General features: G+C 40.3%; 2 long non-coding RNA genes across 2 annotated transcripts; both read right to left on the reverse strand.

The window, feature by feature from the left end:
• Positions 1-5,704: 5,704 nt before the first annotated feature.
• Positions 5,705-9,092, reverse strand: LOC143268137 (uncharacterized). Its single transcript, XR_013043785.1, has 3 exons — positions 8,868-9,092; positions 6,861-7,072; positions 5,705-5,898 (listed from the first exon to the last, which is right to left on the reverse strand). It is a non-coding gene; the product is annotated as an uncharacterized LOC143268137 (long non-coding RNA).
• Positions 9,093-9,224: 132 nt separating this feature from the next.
• LOC143268138 (uncharacterized) lies at positions 9,225-11,238 on the reverse strand. Its single transcript, XR_013043786.1, has 2 exons — positions 9,638-11,238; positions 9,225-9,484 (listed from the first exon to the last, which is right to left on the reverse strand). It is a non-coding gene; the product is annotated as an uncharacterized LOC143268138 (long non-coding RNA).
• Between the last annotated feature and the right edge of the window lie 1,456 nt (positions 11,239-12,694).

Consider the following 12,694-nt stretch of genomic DNA (forward strand, 5'->3'; position numbering starts at 1 on the left):
AGCCAGGGGAGTAGAATCACAGGCCCACCATCTCTCCACAATGCTTTGATTGTGGAGAGAGACAGAGCTCTCCTTTCAAAGCTGCTTCCTAAGTAGTGCCCCCCACCCCCGCAGTTCTGAGGTGCTGAGAACGGAATCCAATACCCCCCTGTCTTTGAATCAGGTAGGAAAATGCCAAGCATTTAATGATGAGAACAGAGTAGGTTATTGCAGAGCAAGGGTCAGCTTTAGTGCCCATGAAGGGTTGGAACCTTCCATCCTGGCCAAGGGCTATCATTTTAGCTGCTGGGAGGTAGTGAGACACAGAGACCTAGGGAAGTGTTACGACGATAGGTGTGTACTCAGGGCAGAAGGACTGTGACTATTTACTTACAAAGTAGAAATGCTCCAAAATGATATTCTCATCCACTAAAGCTGTGGATTGACTGATTACCCACTGGGAAAAAGGAAAGAATGGGTGACAAGACTCTAAGAGGCCCAGGACAGCCCCAGTCTCTACCTGGTATTCCAGTGCCATTAGTGACAGCTCCTTCTTAGAGAATCATGTCTGCATTTTGTGGCTTGATAGTATGGTGACTGCATGATATTTACCTAAAATAATTACCTGAATAAAAATTATTTTTTACACCCCAGTATAAAGACAAAAATATTATAGTCTTTGACCAAAGTAATAGGTAGGGAAAAGCCTCAGACTCTGGAATAGCAATAATTAACACAGACAAAATTTAACCTAATCTCCAAACAAAGATTGGAGATATGTGTATGGGGTTTGCAGGATATTGTAGGGAGTCAAGGACATAGTCAACCACACCCAGATATAACAGACGCTGGTGAATCCTGTGACCAAGTTTCCACAAAAAGGAAGAGCTGGAGTAATGACAGAAGACAGGGAATGCTGCAAGGAAATCTCTTCAGCCACAATAAACAAAACAAAAGATGATCCTAAGAATTTCCCATATGACCATTAGAGGTACTGCATCATCCAGTGACAAATGTGTCATTCCATAGACTATGTTGTGAATGCATTCTTTATGGACTCCAACAGTGCCTCTTCAACACAGCAACTAGTCTCCACAGCACACACATGGCAGCCTGAAAAGCAACATTGTTCCAGTTTCTACATACCCCATGTTGGCCTAATTTTTGTAGATATACTTTTTATTAATTAAAATTCATTTCTGAAATCCTTACAGCCTGTTTATTCATTCGGATATGCTTATGAGTATTGTTTAAAGAAAAAAATTAATAGTATTAGCTACTTGGTATCTTTGAAAAAGGACAATCTCTCTGTCCCACCACCCAGTCACAAAGTGTATCACAGACCACACTTTCAAAGTGAAGGAGATAACGTGGTGAACAGGAATTCATTAGGGACTCGCTTACACTGTGGAACAATTCACAATGTACAAGCTCTTATCGGTTCCAAGGCTCTGTTTCTTCCTTTGTGTGAAATTCTTCTGCTTGGCAAGGAATGCAATTAAAGGCATTGGTGCACGAGACAGAAGACAAGGATAGTCAAGGAGACTGCCATTATTATACTCCTGATATCATCAAAAGAGGCAACTTTCAAACCATCACAGAGAATAAAGATGTCACCGTATGCTCCATGCTCCTTCACAGACATAGGTGCAGAGAATTCACATTTGTGCTAATTTTCTCAAACTGCCATGTCCTCATCCTTCTACTTCTTTTTCAAAGAACTGACGGGGGAAACACATTTTTTAGCAGATGAAAGTTTCAAAGATAGTTGAATTAAAATTTAAATATAAAGTCAAATTGACCTAGAGATTGTTTATAATAGTGCTTGGCATCAAAACAAAGGATGTGAACACCATGGAGTGACATCTCCAGCTCAGAATTATCTAAAATAATATTTTAACACAAGCCAAGAGCTAAGAACAATTAGCGTATTTCATATGGCAAGGCTTAAGTCTTCAGATCACACCTCACCTGTTCCCTCCTTCATGCTTTGCCCATTCCATTTGCTTCTCTCAACCTTTATTCTGTTGAAATCTTGCCTATTCTTGTCTGTAAAGCCTTCCAGATCCCCCTGACAACATGCAATATCACCATCCACTATATTTATTTCTAAGTCATGGTGGGGCCTTGAGCCTATTTTGTATTATACATATTTATGTGGTTGCCTGGCTTACCATTATAAGCCTCTTAAAGGAGACACCACTTCTTATTCATACTCATTTCTTATTCCAAGAGTGAAGAGTGTGTGTTAGAAATTAACTGAGAGCTATTTCATTCAGTTGGGGACTAGAGAAGAGCAATTTTACTCTAATTCTGTGCTTCACATAAAAGGGACAGTAATTCTGACCTATAAGCAAAATCTTTACAGTAAGATCTCCTCTTAGAATGTGCTCAGTGTGTACCCACCTACCTTGTAGTTTGTTTTAACTGTCCAAGTACAAGTGCATTTATTTGCAAAGAACAGAAACCTGATAAGTAGTCCTAATTCGAGTTTCTTTTTTCTCCTTTAAAATAAATGTATTTATAGGAAGTAACTCGAGGGTAGGTCCAGATGCCGTTAGGATTTCTAATTCTTTCTGTATTTCTACTCTGTAAACTTTGTCAAATATTATCTGTCTTTGTGTTCCAAGCGACCCTTTGTACCTCCAGGATGTCAGGGAGAAAAGAGTGTAAGTGCCATCGATGTGTAAGCCTTTCCTCCTTCCGGAAGTTTCCTGGAACCTTCCTTGATGGATTCTTATATTTTACTGGTCAGAACTGGGTCACTTGGACATCTTTCCTTGTAAAATACTTTTCATGGATGTGTATATTCAACAGAGTACTTTGCCATCCCAAATGAAATTAGAAGTCTCTCTATCAAAGGAGATAATAAAAATGACAATTAGACTGATAAGTAATTGTCACTAACAGATTCCTTATTAATCAATATCAAGATGTAGAAGAGGCTGAAAATTGAAAAAGAGAATGTATCTGTGTTAAATATTCATGTATGCTTTTACTGGTTCATTGTCCATTAAGATGAACAGTGAATGATGATTTTTTAGGGCTTAAGAACATGACACAGGTGTATACAATGTATCTCTGATCTATGTATCCTGACAGATACATGAAGATACATGGAACTGCATAGAATTAAATGATACCAAAAAATAGTGCCTTTGCTGAGGATTGACTGCTACAAAACACTAAAACTTTTTAATGTATCTCTTATTTAATCCTTAACAATTCTGAGACAAGATTCCACATATCCCTCTTTTACAGATTATATGTATTATACAATGGAGGTTCACATCAGAACTTGGATGTGAACCCCAGATATATAATCTGGAATCTTGTGCACCTAACCAGGGAAAATGGCAGGGTAGTTTTGAAATTAGGAAAGGATAAATAAACATTACTAAGATGCTTCAGCATGGAGTGGTGGTGATGATGTCTCCTCAGAACACATCCACATCTAGAAAGAAAGATTGAGTCTAGGAAAAGAACTAAAGCAAAACATGAGGATAGAAAGTCATACCTGAAGGCTAAATAAGAACAGAATTTTTGTCTAAGTAAAAAATAATCACTGTTCTCTTATCCATATATTGGTGATTTTTTTTAAAACCTTCACTGTAGGTCTACTACAGTTTTGTCTACTGACATGAGATGCTGAAATCAATATAAAAACATCCCCTGTTCTCCAGTCTCCAGCAGCAAACAGCTTGGTAACTTAAGATTTAATCAGGTAAGTGGGATAAAATTTCATGTTTTTATGTTGCTCTACCAGCTCTGTAGAAATTAGCCTGCTGTTCTTCAGAACCACGTAGCCCTAAGCCAATGCATGCTCTTGTCCATCAGGAAAGTGGCTGTTAAAATGTAAACTTTGCCTTTGGACTTCAGAGCGATAGAATGGGCACCTTCACTGAATCAAGCCTGGCATACTACAGCCCACAGCAGGTATACAATAACAGTCAAGCCCATGCATAATACTGATAGGATAGAATGTTTCAGAATATAAGTGAAATTTCAGAATGGCCTATCCTTCACTATTTTTTTATTTTTTGTTATTATTTTATTTATTTATTTATTTATTGATTGATTGATTGATTTTTCGAGACAGGGTTTCTCTGGGTAGCTTTGCATCTTTCCTGGAACTCACTCTGTAGCCCAGGCTGGCTTCGAACTCACAGAGATTCACTGCCTCCCAAGTGCTGGGATTAAAGGCATGCGCCACCACCACCGCCCAGCTTACTAAAAATTCAGACCTGAATTTTTTAATGAAAATTTAGAAAATGTAACAACAGGGGCATTGACTAACACAGCTTTCTAGACAGCCAACTATATCAAATAAGTGTGCAACAACCCAAATGCCCTTTAATTAGATACTTCACTTGTTCCCAAGTGGGAGCAAGCTTTAGAGACAACCTTACTCACTTAATGATAGAAGCAAAATCCTCAAAATAGCATGGAGGAAGTGTGATCAAGTGAGAAAAAAAAAGCCATACACAAATGCTCACAGTAAACTTCCCTTGTGTGTCAACCAAGCTAAGTTCCAGCCTAGTCACTGACTAGTGTGCCCATACCTGTAGACAATTATATCCACCTCACTGAGAGCTAGGAGACATCAGCAGTACATTCATAAAATGCTTCATATTGTGTGATGCTTGTCCCTTCCTCCATTGGCTGGAGTGGCTGCTGAGCATGGGAGGTAGTGGTTCCATATTAAAGTTTATGATTCTTCATTGGTTGCTAGAAGGTACTTCATTATTGTCACCAACAGCCTTCTGGAGAATTCCAGTAAATGAAAATTGTTATGGGTGATCTACTTGCTTAAGGAGAAGGGGTTACTATACAAGCATCATATCTGACCTACTGCTAAGGTTTAGACACTATCTGTAGCCTGGCTTGCTGCCCGTTTCAGAATTAGGGAGAAAATCTTACTGAGTAAAGAATTTGAATGTTTCATATACAGAATATATAGACATGGAAGTTAAAGAATAAGTTACAGAAGAGAGGGCATTATTACAGACCATAATATTTTTATATTTTCTTACACTTAACTGTTTCATTTTGTTTTCTATGAGTTTTCTACGAATTGTGTTACAGTTCCATTCTGGGCATGTATAACATTAGTTTCTCTAAATGAATGGCTGCTATAACCATCCTGAGTGGTCACATGAGTTTGTTCATTTGGAGAGAATTTCAATTTAATTAAGCAGTGCTGTAGATATTATTAAAATCCGGGGCTAATTCAGTTTGGCTCTCTAGTGAGGAATATTATTTTGTAGGTGATTTAATTAATGGCATGCATATGTAACTAACAGTAGCTACAGCAAATATATTCATGAGTGATTCATGCCGTGTTTGAAGTACTTTCTGAATATTACTTTTGAATATAAGAGTAATGGAAAATAACAAAAAGACTAAATTGAATCCTGGATTACCTATTTGATAATATATTGGAAGAAAAAAACTAACGTCTAAATATTTGGATGGGTGCTGTTCCAATCTATGCACTTTGTGCATGAACCCTAAATATGCAGGAAATGCATGGCCCTTTGTCACTACATGACTTTTTGTGACTTATTCTGTGATTTTTACAAAGGCCATGCTACTCCCATTTAGTCCAATTACTAATACAAGCCATGTGCATTAAATACTATTATACACACCCAAAATGAATCTTTGGATCCACAAATGTATGTGAAATATTGACTTAGAAGCAGCTTCAGCAAACAATACTATATAAGTGGTAAGAAAATAATTTTATTTCTTCAAAATTCCACACAGACTAGACACGCCCTATCCTTTGAGATGAGAAAAGATAACTAGTGTAGGGAAATGATACTCTCTTTTGTTTCTCTCCTAGAAGTTATCGCAGTCAGCAGTCAGTCCTTCAAAAGAAATGATTCGCCTCTCTCCTTTTGTGCTGTACGTTAGCTAGGAACCAAATAACAGTGTGTGTCAGTCAAATGCAATACTTAGAATGGTATTAAAATCTGACTCTCAATGCAGAAGGTCGTGGAAAATTAGGTTAATCTGAATAATATATCATTTCCTTTCCATCCACAATCTATCATTTTGCAAACCACAGTTAATAAAATGTCAAAAATAAAAAAGAACCTGCTTATATGAAAATATACATCTTCATCTCATTTACATGTTATTGTGTTAGGCGGGCTAACATTAGCTTGCCTGTGAATGCAGCATGAAAGGGATAATACATTTATTTGTTTTAAAAGACCTTATGTCTTCATTTTAAACACCAAAGGATTGATAGTAGAATCCTATGTTGTTGACTTATTTTAAACTTAAAGAATTTAAATTAGAATTTGATTCAAGGACTGAAAACAAATAGTTGAAGGAAATGATGTGTGTATTCAAAACCTGCTGTTTCCACTTCCGTTCTCTTGGCTCATAGAATATTTAAAATTGATTATATTACTTACTTATCCTAGTATAATGGGTATTAGCTGCCTAGAAGATTCCAAATTCTCTATCTAGCTATGGCTACATTCCCAAATATATTAACCTAATAAGAATTGGAAATCCAGTTTCTTGTCAAAAGGGGGGGGGGAGTGGCATGGAGATATAAGATTCTCAAACTTATGGTTCTAATAGTCCTGATCTCTCTTTATCTCTTGAGGATACTGCCCTTTTCTACAGTATCAGTAAACTGGATACTGTCTTGATTGTATTTCCTCCCCAATGCCATAAGTTTCATCCAAATCAAGGCTATGACTAGCAAACTGGGAAAAAAGCAAAGAAAAGATTGCAATGTATCATATGCAACAAATGCCTTGAAATCACTTACTGGATCTATTATCATAGCATCTATTTAATTTATTGTGTGAGTTAGTCAGCTATGACATGTAGTATGCCCTAGCCTCGAAGCTGCCCACCTCCCATGAGGCTGAGCTTGCAGGCATGGACCATCACTCTTGACTTCGTCCTACTTTTAAAGGCATCTTGGAACTCATACAACTGGATAATTCCATTTCTCCACTCTTGGCAGCTGCAGCTCCCTGCCACATAGCTGACTGGCCTTATCTCTGCTGATTCCGTCTTCTTCTGGCTAATGTTACCTTCATTGCTCCAAGGTCCTGCTTGCTTCCTCCACAGAACAGAACAGTGGTTATTCTTTTAGCCCATCCATGCAGGCATTGCTGATAAGAAGTTAGTCACTTTGGGAGTTGCTTTTTGAGCGCCCCTTAAGGTACATTTCTATTCAGAGTGAACATTTCCCAGAAACCGATTCTGTGTTCATCAGCTTCGTTGTTTTCTCCCTTCCCCACATTATGGAGCAGTTTGGAAATGGAGGACTTTAGAATTTATCCAAGAGATAAAAGACAGCAGCAGAGCTGGGGACATGGTTCGGTGAGTGAAGCATTTACCACACACAGATAAGAAGGTCTGAGTTCAGATCCCCAGAACCCATTTAAGATGGGTAAAGCAGCGCACATTTATAACCCCACTGTTCCCATGGAGATGCGGGAGGCGTGTGTGTGTGTGTGTGTGTGTGTGTGTGTGTGTGTGTGTGTGTGTGTAGGCAGCAGACTCTCCAGAGGCAATTGTTTCGCTAAACAGGAGTAGGAAGTTGCAAACAAGAAACGCTGTCCATCAAGCCAAACATGGTGCTGGGCAGTGGTGGCGCACGTCTTTAATCCCAGCACTCGGGAGGCAGAGCCAGGCGGATCTCTGTGAGTTCGAGGCCAGCCTGGTCTACAAAGCGATCGCAAAGCTACACAGAGAAACCCTGTCTAGAAAACCAAAACCAAACAAAAAAGAAAAAAAAAACATGGTGGGAGCTGAGGACCAGCACCCAACGTTCGCCTTTGAATTCTAATTGCATACCATGACAATACATGCCCACATTTACACATGCCCACATTTACACACACACAAACACACATTTACACACACAAGGGTAAATAAAGAGATGGGGGGGGCAGAGTGAGGAAGGAGAGAGAGGCAGACAATGAAAATATAGAATTATTGACCTTTAAATTTATAATAGTATTCAGCCATTTTCTGAAAATGGACAGAGAAACTTAAGCTGAGGTCTGAGCCTTACAGGAGATTTAAGAACCCTTTCAGCAGGGTTTCAACGCATGCACCTTATCCAGGGATGTTATAAAGCAACTGAGTTTCTCAGGTGCTGAACAGCAGCATCTCAGTTCTGTACTTTAATTCTTAACTGTTCCCAGCAAACATCTCTACAGGAAAAGACACAGCACAAAGCCATGGCAGCATGCAGCGACTTCACCTCTGACACACGTGATTTCAGACGCTCTGCTGTTTCTAGTATTTGTACTTAAGTGATATGTTAACCGATCATGTATAATTAATTCTCTCATTTCTAGGCAATTTTCACTGCTCTCACTTCTCTTCACGCCTCCAATAGAGATAAACAATGGAGTGGAGGATTCTTATTTCGAACCATGGGGGAATTAACCAGTTAATTTTATTTGCTTATTTTAACTTTGGTGGGGGAAAAAAAAAAAACCAAAGTAATCCCAGGGTCTTCTGTGTACTAGGCAAGTACTCTACCACCCAGCTATACTCTCAATCCCAAATTTCTTGTATTCCTAGAAAAATGAAAGGAGTAAGAATAGGATGGAGAAGGAGAAAGGGAAGGGAGGGAGTTGCAGTACGAGAAATACAGTAGAACGGAATCAAAGTGGTCGCTAACATACTGTGATGTTAATCTTACAAGAAAAAAGTCCCAACTCATAACCTACTTGTAGGAACTAAATGTCTTCAATAGTAAATACATAAATAACTATAACGGACACTCCTGCCTTAAATTTGCTATAACAAATACCTTTTGCAATAGTTGATAAATGTTAAGAAAGCCTGAGGAGTAAACCCGAGAACCTTGTCTGAAAAGACGGGCTAAAGAAACCAACCACATAAAGGGAAGGATCCGTCCAAACCACTTCTGTTCACTTAAGGGGTAATTAGCAGAATTCAGACACTCAGCAACAACCGTGGCTGTAAACATTTGTCCCGACAGTCCACAGGACAAAGAAAACGCTCCTGTGAGAACGGCAACCAGATCTTAGGCCTCCAGTCTTTGAAGTTTGAAATATTTCCCTAGAACTGCCATAGGCTTCTTTCTCTGTGACCTCAGGGAAAGATCAAAAATGCAAATTCTCCTTCATCCCCTCCCCCACCCACCACTTTCAGTTATCCTGCCAAAAACACAGCCACTGATAAAGCTCACCAGTGATTCATTACATACCATCACGGCAAGGTTTCCAGTATAAATGCCATTTTAAGCAAGTCTCTTATGTTTTATTAATGCTTGAAAGACATTTAACAGCAATGATGGTACCAAATGATTCTTGCCATATCATGTCATTAAAACCCAGATGTCTGTTGCAGGGACAGGAGCGAAGGCTGCCAGCCCCAGGGGCTTTCCCTCCGTTCTCATTTCCTGAGCTCATTTACAAGATGAAATTGTGGGGTGTGACTCCTCATATTTCTTTTTCTCTGTGTGTCCATTCCTGTTTCTTTTTATTGACTAAAAGCAGATGAAAGAAAAGCACGAATGGGGGGAGGGGAGAAAAAGACATTAGGGAGGAGAAGATCTGGTGAATTAAAATTCACACTGGCAATCTGTTTCTATTTTTAAGTGTCTTCGAATGGAGTAAATACCAATTAAAATGATACATACTTTAGTTCCTAGTATTTCATATCAAACTGTCCTGTGTGGTGTTTTCCTTGAGTCCTAATCTTCCCCAGAGCCACATTCAAAGCATTATTTCATTTACCAGCCAAAATAGACAACTGTGATGGCCGCAGGTTCGGGCTCATGTCCAGGAACTCAAGTGTGATGAAGTCTCTACTCGGTTTGGGCTGGTGCTGTTGTTTTGCACTCAAGGGAATCTCTAAAGCTCTCACCTTCTCGAGACTCCGTTGGAAAGCTGAGGGGCCAGGGTTGCCTAGGGGACACATATTAGCTTCTAGCTATGATTCTTACGATGATGGTCTTCTGCAAACCTGTTCACCTTGGGTCCTGATTTTCAGAATCACCATCAGTCTTGTCCCTATGTAGGTGAGGCTCATGAGCAAAATCATCCAATCCCCCTTGCCTCAGCAGAAGTCAACCTGCGAGGAAACTGAGTCCCAGAGGCAAGGGAAATGGTGAGTTTGATGGAAGAAGTATTCAGAGGGTGGGAGAGGGAATATGAACCAGTACTCGCCACTGGCAGTTACTGTTGTCGACACGAATGCCTGATATATGACTTTTGAGGGAAGTTCCTGAGAAAAAATTTCATTATCTCACAGTAGCCTGCTGAAGCTGGTGGTACCACGGTAATCAGAAGTGGAGAGACAATGTGGGCAGCACATTTCACTTCGCTCACGTCAGTGCTCCACCTATGATTTCCCAAGTTTGGACGCAGAGGGATGTTTGACAGCTGTTCTCCGGCCAAACTTCCAAAAACAAAACTCAGGAAGCCGAAACATAAAAGAATACAAAATAACAGACAGATGGGCGTTACTTTCCAGACACTAGTTGCTCCGCTTTCTTTCCCTGTCCTGTCCTCCGGAACCTCCCACCACGTTATTCTCCACTTTGAGAACTCTTTAAAAATACTCAACAGAGAGAAAAATGTGAGCCTGCCTCTCTCTTGCTTTAGGGGTATTTATTAACAAGAAATGGGACGCTTTTCAGGCTGTATTCCCCAGCTGAGCCACAACCTCAGCTTCATCTTTTCTAGAAAGTTTTCCATACTTGCGCTAGTTCACTCTGCTTTCTGGTGCAGTTATACGGTTGGAGGAATACTAGCCAGAAGCTTCAGATACTTTGCTGTGTCCATTCTGTGGCCCACAGTTATCATTAACTGGCCATATGGAAGGGCTGGTCCAATAAGTGAGGGGGCATTGTTTCAGGAACTGTCTATCACTAGAAGCCTTGGCTTCGGACGGGCTGTTTGCCAGGGTAGGTAGGTCCCGATATTGGGTCTGTCGGTCCCTACCTCCAAGTTGGCACTGGTGACAATGGATTCGTTTAAAATGTTTGTCTTCTCCACTAGAATGTAAGCTTCTCTTACTGAACTTTGTGTGATCAGTGCCCATACTGGGCCTATCACGCCAAGGCTTTCTTTGATAGCCAAAAAATGCTTATCAAATACATTGAGTAGAAGCTTTATCGTGTAAGAAGTATGCAAAAAACTTGAGAAAGATGGCCTCTAGAGTCCTTTCTAACACTCAGATCTTCTTTTGATGATGACAGTCTTTTACATGTTTATGACTATCACATGTATTCATGAATTCCAGATTCAATCTCCACCTTCTCAAACTGACATTTACATAACCTGCTTGTTATATAGCCTCACTTACTTACGGAGTATACATATCACTCTTTTTTTCTTAAAAATTTTATTTATTATTTATTTATTTATTTATTGTGTGTGTGTGTGTGTGTGTGTGTGTGTGTGTGTGTGTGTGTATGGTCAGGGGAATGTGTGTGTGTGTGTGTGTGTGTGTGTGTGTGTGTATGGTCAGGGGAATGTTCCACAATGCATATCTGGAGGACAGTGGACAACTTGCAGAAATCAGTTCTCTCCTTCTACTATCATGTGTGTCTCTGGGATCGAAATCAGGTCATCAGGATTGGCAACAAGGGCTCTTAACCAATGAGCTATCTCTCTGGTTTTGCCTCCCAGTATAGATGCTTCTCTGCTTACGATGGAAGTCACATTTGACAAACCCACCACAACTTGAAAACACTGTAGGTCAAGAGTGCATTTAATACATGCAAGGTAACAGACATCCTGTGTCAGTATGCTGTCGAGCATCAGCGGTTTAGCCTTGAGAATGCCTAGCTGCTGGGAAACTATGGCTCGTAATGGCAGCCAAGCACTGGCCTAGGACAGGGCATTGAAGGACATCCTTGCTGGTCCAGTGAAAATCAACCAAGCTGAACCACCATAAGATGGGAGATAATCTAGGTGCCCTATTGTTACTTCCTTCCCTACACAATCTGTTCTACATTACTAATTCTGTTTGTTAAGGGTATCATGCTCTTTTTTAGGGAGTCCCTATTAAAAACATCCCAGATGATATCTTCTCTACCAAAAAAAAAAATTTGCCATTATGTCTGCTCACAGCCTCCATCAAATTGCCTATTAATTTGTACTTGTTTCATTCTGACTTGCATGGTGTGTTGACATTTCTTCCCCATTCCAGAATCTGCAAATTTTCTGTAAGGTGGCTGTAACTCCGGGAACTTCTCTGAGCACAGTTTTTACAGATACATAGCAGGCTCTCGACAACTCGGTAGTATAACTGGACTAACGTTTATAGATATTAGACTCAATTTGTCTCAGCAGCATGGGTCTTATCTTATACACCCCCTCCAAAGACCTCCACAGTAAAGGACATAGAAAATATAAAAACTGAACATCACATCCGTAGTCGTCCCCAGAGATGTTGCTACAACTGACTGCAGTTTTAATTAAGAAAAACACACTCTGCTGTTTAAAGCAGTCCCTTGAATACAGCTCCCAGCTGAACTCTTCCAGCATCCAGCATCCCACCCCTTCCAGTGGCCTGATGTGCGGCGGGGGAGGAGCCATGAGCAAGTTGGCTCCGGGAAGCCGGAGAGCGCGGGATGGGGAAGTCCCGGAAGTCACTGACCAGAGAGTCTCGGCGGGTTCACTTTGGGCAGTGGTCCCAAAAACTACAAGCTCTCCAGCGGGGCGGAGACCGCTCCCGACCGCGGCTT

The sequence above is a fragment of the Peromyscus maniculatus genome, chromosome 12 (assembly GCF_049852395.1).
Source record: "Peromyscus maniculatus bairdii isolate BWxNUB_F1_BW_parent chromosome 12, HU_Pman_BW_mat_3.1, whole genome shotgun sequence".
In the NCBI taxonomy this organism is placed as follows: Eukaryota; Metazoa; Chordata; class Mammalia; order Rodentia; family Cricetidae; genus Peromyscus; species Peromyscus maniculatus.